General features: G+C 43.9%; 1 pseudogene; it reads right to left on the minus strand.

The window, feature by feature from the left end:
* Window positions 1-5,472: 5,472 nt before the first annotated feature.
* LOC147981308 (uncharacterized) lies at window positions 5,473-6,302 on the minus strand (annotated as a pseudogene).
* Window positions 6,303-6,709: the final 407 nt, after the last annotated feature.

A 6,709-nucleotide genomic window follows, 5' to 3' on the forward strand; every position in this document is an offset into this window, starting at 1 on the left:
AGGTCCATTTTCCTGTAGGGTAGTCCTCGAGAATCCAGATTGATAGTTTAGAACGATCAGAATCAGCAAAATACAACCGTCCCTGAGATGTAAAATATGCCATTGGTATCATCAACATAGTCCGGCCGTTCAGGAATAGGAACAAGCCACCAATTATCTGCTTCCACATCGACAGACACTATTAGATTATAATCTGCCGCCAAATTTAGGACCCCATTTAAAAATGAGCTTACTGAATGCTTGGGTATCGCAAATGGACTGTGCTTAACTGTTTGATATTTCCAAACTCCGGCTTTGGATGAGTAAATTGCTAGTGTGTGGATGCGTCGATAAAAATCGTTGTCTAGCTCGGAGTGATTGACAAAAAACTATCAGTTTAGGGGTTTGCGTCCCACAGAAATACCACTTTTTTAAAAGTGGCTGAAAACTACCAAAAAAACGTAAAAACGTGACTAAAAACTACCAGGTTGACTGAATGGTGGTTTTGACCGTTTTAACCACGATTCTGACGTGAGTGGCCCACGTGCCAGGCTGGCGGCCCGCCTAACGGCTAACGGCGCGCGCGCGGGGCCGTTAGAGCCGCTCGTCGGTCGCACCTGGTCGGGACCAGGTCATAACCTGGCCGACCGGGCCGCTCGTCCCCACCAGCTCTCTCACTCTCCCCCGAGCTCACTCAACTCCTCTCTGCTCTCCTCTGCTTCTGTTTCTTCTTCTCGCGCTCCGGCGACGCCGCGACCATGCCGTCGTGGCCGAACAGCAACGAGATGTCGGACGACGATGACGAGTACATGAGCGAGTTCAGCAGCATGCAGATGGAGTACTTTGTAAGTCATCTCAGTCTATCCTCTCCCTCTCCTGTCTGTTCTGTTCTAGGGTTAGGGTAGGGTTAGGGTTTGAAGATATTTGAGATTTTTCCATTTAAGTTGATATATGTGAGTTGTTCTTGATATAGATATGCTTTTGCTTTTGCAGCAAACTCCTGACACTGTGATAGACCCTAATTTCTGTGGGCTTGTGACTGAATCTGACAGAAGGTGCATCTTGCACAGGCAGAGGGCGGGCAAGTTTGTGGCATTTGAAGCACTGACACTGGCAGGAGATTCATAGGATGTGCTACTGAGGTAATGGACCAAGTTGGTGTGGATTTGATTAGTTTGAATTTCTGCTATGTAGTGGAAACAGAGTGTTTAGTTGCGGTTATTCTGAATTTTCCTTAAGTCTGAAAACATTGGTATGTCTGAATACTTTACTTGTAGTAAAGAGCACTGGAAACATGTATGAATACTGTACTTGTAGTATCTAACTAACTAGCTAGTGTAGCTTATATCATTATTGTTTATGATTTGTTATTCTGAATTTGCTTGTTCACTGTAAAATTAAATTGATTTTCAGGATGGTGTGAACTGTCGTGTTCTAGAGTGGGTAGATGCCCCCTGGCCTGTAATTCTGCAAAGGTGCTTAAGCAAGCTCTGGGATATGTATCATGAGCAGAACCTTGCTAGAGCCCAGGATAATGAGGCTCATGGGATAGAGGTTGCAAAACTGCAGAAGGAGCTTGCTTCTCTGGCCAATCAGTATAGCCAGTTGGTGGATGATGTGTCCAAGTTGTTTGATTATCAGGATGGAATCAAATCTCATGACATGGGTTGCACAAGCCAGGCAATCAATGAACTGAAGGAGAAGAAGAAGGAACTTGAGGAGCAGGCAAAGATTGAGCTTCAAATGGAGAAGCTTAAGCTCAAGAAAGAACAAAGGTGCATCCTTCAGAGTCAAGCTGATATAATCCAGAACACAAGGAAGGCCATGAAGGCGCTAGAGGTGGAGAAAGATCTCCTTAAAGAGCAGAAGAAGAAGCTGGAGAATGTCATTGCTGAGCTCCTTAAGGTTGGTCATGGGTGCAAGGAAAAGCTGGACAAGATAAAGGAAGTTGTGATGGAGGAGTGAAGTGGCAGCTCTCTGGATGGTAAGTATATATGAGGCCTATATATATAATTGGCCTAGGAATGATCAGTCTAATGCAAATATGCCCTGATCTACTTATGAACTACCTTTGAACTACCTAAGAACTGTAATGGGTTCAGATCATTTTGGTTGGTGTGGGGGTGGTGTTTGCCCTGATCTGTACTGCCCAAATATTATCCTGATGCTGAGAACTGGTGCTAAGTTAAGTTAAGAACTAAATTATCTAAGTCTGATGTAGTTTATTTGTGTGTGTTGTATCATAAGTTCTTGCTGAGATCTGTTTACTTCATAAATTGCTTCATCACAGGTTTAGACAAATTCAGAGAAGTTTGGAAGACATCTAGTCTCCCATAGATAGCATTTAGTCTTACATAGATAGGACATGGACACTGAAATTGTTCAAAGACACTTAAACTGACAGAACTGAATCTCACTGAGATTGCAAACACCCTGATAAACTGATAGAACTAAACTGACATAATTGAATCTCACATAGATCTGGCGATAACTGAATCTGAAACTTACTGTTTCAGATTGTTAGGCCCCTGCCCTGCTATGCGACCTGACTGTCGCACCTCTTGCTTGACTTGAGTGGTAGGTGGAAGCTCTGGCACCTCCTCTTCATCTCCATCGATGACGATGATGGGAGGAGGACGTTGGCGAGCCAGCAGTGCTGGTGGGGCGATGATCTGCAGGTCCTCGTCGGCGTTGCCCATAGTAGTTGGAGTTGCAGCTTGTGCTGGAAGGATATAGCGGTGGGCTGCCCACCGTTCCCTCTGCCCAGCATCGCCGGAGTCTGCCTCCTTCATTGCCCACAGCAACATGTCGATGGGCATGATACCCTTACCTGGGGTTGCATAGCGCTGGTCCATGCGCTGCTTCTCCTCAGTCGTCGCCTTCTTCCTCACCTCTTCTGATGCATCCACGAGCCCTTGTGCGCTGCTGTATCTCATGGCAATCTTCATGTAGTCGAGGAAGAGGTCTTCGTCGCCGCGAGCCGACCCAAAAAGCATGGCAACCCAGCCCTTGCCGGTGGGAAAGGGGTTCAGCCATGGGTCTGGCGTAGAGGAAGAACCAGCCATGGATGTAGGTGGAGTGAGGTTTTCGAGAGAGAGGTAGAGTGAGCAGAGATAGAGTGAGCTATTGGGCTACTTAAATGTTGGAGTGGAGGAAGTGCGGTGGAGTGTGAAAGTGAGGTTTTCGAGATTGAGTGATGAGAAATGGTGGTAGTTGTGTTGCAATTAAAGTCTTCGTCGAAACCCAGCAACTTGGAACTTGTGTGCTCAAACAGTGGAGTAGTTGATGGTCAAACAGTGGAGTATTTCAAAAATTAGAGTGACCAAAAAATCACATTTCAGCAAAGCCCAAGTATAGGAACATTCAGATAAATGCAGATAGATGAATTCAGGCATAAGTTCAGACTTAAAAATACTGTGCCATGGATACATTTCTTAGAAAATAAGCATAGTCTTTATCATAGATTTTCCAACAACCCAAACATAGATAGTTTAGAAAATAAGTATAGTCTTTAACATGAGTACTCTCTTTAACATAGATTCAGGCAGCCACATTGCATCGTCTTCATCACGGTTGGTGCATCTCCTAAACTGCATCCTTCACTGCAATCATAAAGTTTAGAAAGTTCAGAAGAAGACAAGATTCAAAGCAAGACTAAGAACAAGATTCAGGGCAATATTGAGCACAAGACAAGCAGATTCAGAAACACCACAATTTAGTCAGAAACTACCGCGTAGAACTAATCCCAATCTCGTCTTCCTTCTACTGCAGCCAGGATCTGAGTCCATCTCTTCCTTGTTGCTTGGAATCGATGGAAAGAAGCCCTGTCTCTGGCCCACCAGATGATTAGTTCATCTGTGATGTTGGTTCCTTCTGGGAACACCTCCTTGAACTGCTTCACGTCATTCTGGTTGCGTTCCGCCATAATCATGGCAGCAATCCTCTGGCGTCGCTCCTGTGCCTGTGCTTGACGGTTGGCCCTCCTTTCAGCCCTCCTTTCAGCCCTAGCAACCTCGTCTTGTTCATCAACTACCTCTCCTAACTGTGGATCCATCAGTGGTGGCTAGGTTTAGGTCAAGGGGAATGAGGCGTAGGGATCCAGTGGTTTCTGGTGGCCTCTCTTATGTACACAGTGTGGCAGGCTTGGTGGGTTAGTTAGGTCCAACATGAAAGCCCACCATCAGGCCCACGGTACACCACAAATTTGATACAAGTACAGTGAGGTTCGGTCAGGTTCACCCAAATTCAGACATACTCATGCAGAAAAGTATAGACAGGTTCAAAACAAAGAGAAACAGGTTCTAAACTAATTCAAACAGGTTCAAAGAGAGAAGTTCTACCTTTTTATAGTGTCAGTTACCACTGGCATAGAAATAACCCCTCAATCTACTGCTTGCAAACCTCTTCCTTTTGTTACCAGCCAAAACCTCTGAAGTTGCAGCAACAGATCTTGGTGCACTGAATTCCTTGCCTCTCCCTCCACCTATAGGCCTACCCCTTTTTGCAGCAGGAGCTGGTGCTGATGCACCAGCAGCTGGTGCTCTTGCACTAGGGGCTGGTGCTCTTGGAGTTTGTATTGGAGCAGATGGAGTAGGTGCATAGACTGCCCTGTTTTCCTACATTAAAGGTCCAACTTAACTTAGATTAGACTATGTAAAAGGAAACATTGCTCTGATGCTTGATAATTACCTGGTGTTTGTTTTTCCTCATTTGCAGTTTAGGCCTAAGAGTCTTATTGCAACTTGTATACTTGTGTCCTTCCAACCCACAATTTCCACAGGTAATTGTTCCCATCCTACTGGTGTCTCTTGGGGCAGGAACTTCAAACTCTCCTTTCCTCCTTGCAGTCTGTTTTCTGCCTGCCTTTTCTTTGAACATAGGAGGTTCAATGTCTGGAGTGTTTGTGTGAGGCCAGAAATCTGGACCAGGAACAGGGTATATAATTTCTTTGTATGTCTCCAGATAAAGTGGCTTCTTGAAAAAGTCATTGACATAGTCCTCAGGATGCAGCTTTTGCTTTGTCAGTACAGATATGCCATGACTGCAAGGTACACCAGTCATGTTCCATCTCTTGCAGTCACATGTATACCCTTCCATGTCCACACAATACTGTTTTTCTTTGCTAGTAACTTGCCAAATTGTTGGACCTGCTTTGTCAGCCTGACAATACTTGGCATACTGCTTGTTCTCTTCTAAAATCTCTGAGTAGGTTGGTGTGATTGTCCACCTACTAATCTGTAACTTCTCCCTAATTTGTTGCCTCTTGATCATTTGCTTGGTCCTAATCCCTTCAAACATTGTCTTTATTGGTTTGGCCCTAACATCCAGTATCATCTTGTTGAAGACTTCACTTAGATTGTTCACAACTAAATCTGTTTTGCAAGTATGATCCATAGCAAACCTAGCCCAAGTAGAGACCTCAATTTTTTTGAGCCATTTCCTAGCATCCTCAGACTGTGCTTTCAGCTCTGCCATGCCTAGTTCATGCCCATGTTTAGTGTAGGAGTAGCTAGCCTTGTCAATACACTTCTTTAGTTCCTGGCCTCTAAATCCAGCAGATTGAAAATTTGCATATATGTGCCTAAGGCAATACCTTTGAGGTGAATCAGGGAATACCTCATTTATTGCCTTAAGCAAGCCCTGCACATTCACAAATTATTAATACAATTGAAAAAAGTAATAACATAAATTGCTCAATGAAATTCTTCCCAACCTTTTGCCTGTCAGACATGATAGTGTATGTTCCAAATTTGTTGCCACTGCCAATGCAACATCTCAATTGAGTTAAAAACCAATTCCAACTTTCACCATCTTCCTTGTCAACCACACCAAAAGCTATAGGATAAATATTGTTGTTTCCATCCCTTCCTGTGGCTGCAAGAATTTGTTATCTAGTGGTTAACTTGATGAAGCATCCATCAAGACCTATAAATGGTCTGCAACCATTAAGGAAACCTTCCTTTGAAGCTGCTAAACAATAGAACATATACTTGAATCTAGGAGTAGGTGCTGGGTTCTCTGAATCTTCAAATGTTGTTACTATACACCTGCTACCTGGGTTTTGTGTCAAGAACTGCTTGAAGATAATTCCTGAGCCTCAAGTACTGCTGCTTGTGGTCACCTTGAACTACATCAACAGCCTTCCTCCTTGCCCTATATGCCACACTTCTTGATACATCCACTGAAAACTTACTCTTGGTCTTCTTAATTAATGCATCCACAGGAGATCTAATGTCTTCTCTCAATGCTGCCTCCACTGACCTTGACATCCACTTATTAGTAACCTTTGTGGACTCTGCACATGCTCCACAAGTGTGCAACATATCACACTTCTTGATGCAGAATGTTTTTTCATGAGCTAACTTAGAGGCACATATATAAAAATCACATCCCTGGGTGGCTCTCTCTGAGCACCAAACAATAATCCTATCTGGGGCATTTCTGTGGTATTGAAAATTTCTCAAAGTCCTAATGTGAAAATCCCTAAGTGCATCTCTGAACTCATACACAGTGGTGAAGCACAAGCCCTTACAAAACTGTTCTACTGGTCCTTGAAGTTTGTGATCATACCATATCCTGTCTTTCAACTTCTTATTCCTTCTCTTCCTACCACTTGGTAGTTTATAGGATCCTTCAGGCTCATCTTCTTCATCACTGATGCCATAGTCACCAGGGAAACATTTTTCATCTGCTTCAGGGAACCAATCTGCTTTCTCCATTTTCTCAATCT

The sequence above is a fragment of the Triticum urartu genome, chromosome 3A, assembly GCF_056163025.1.
Source record: "Triticum urartu cultivar PI428250 chromosome 3A, HENAU_Tu73, whole genome shotgun sequence".
In the NCBI taxonomy this organism is placed as follows: domain Eukaryota; kingdom Viridiplantae; phylum Streptophyta; class Magnoliopsida; order Poales; family Poaceae; genus Triticum; species Triticum urartu.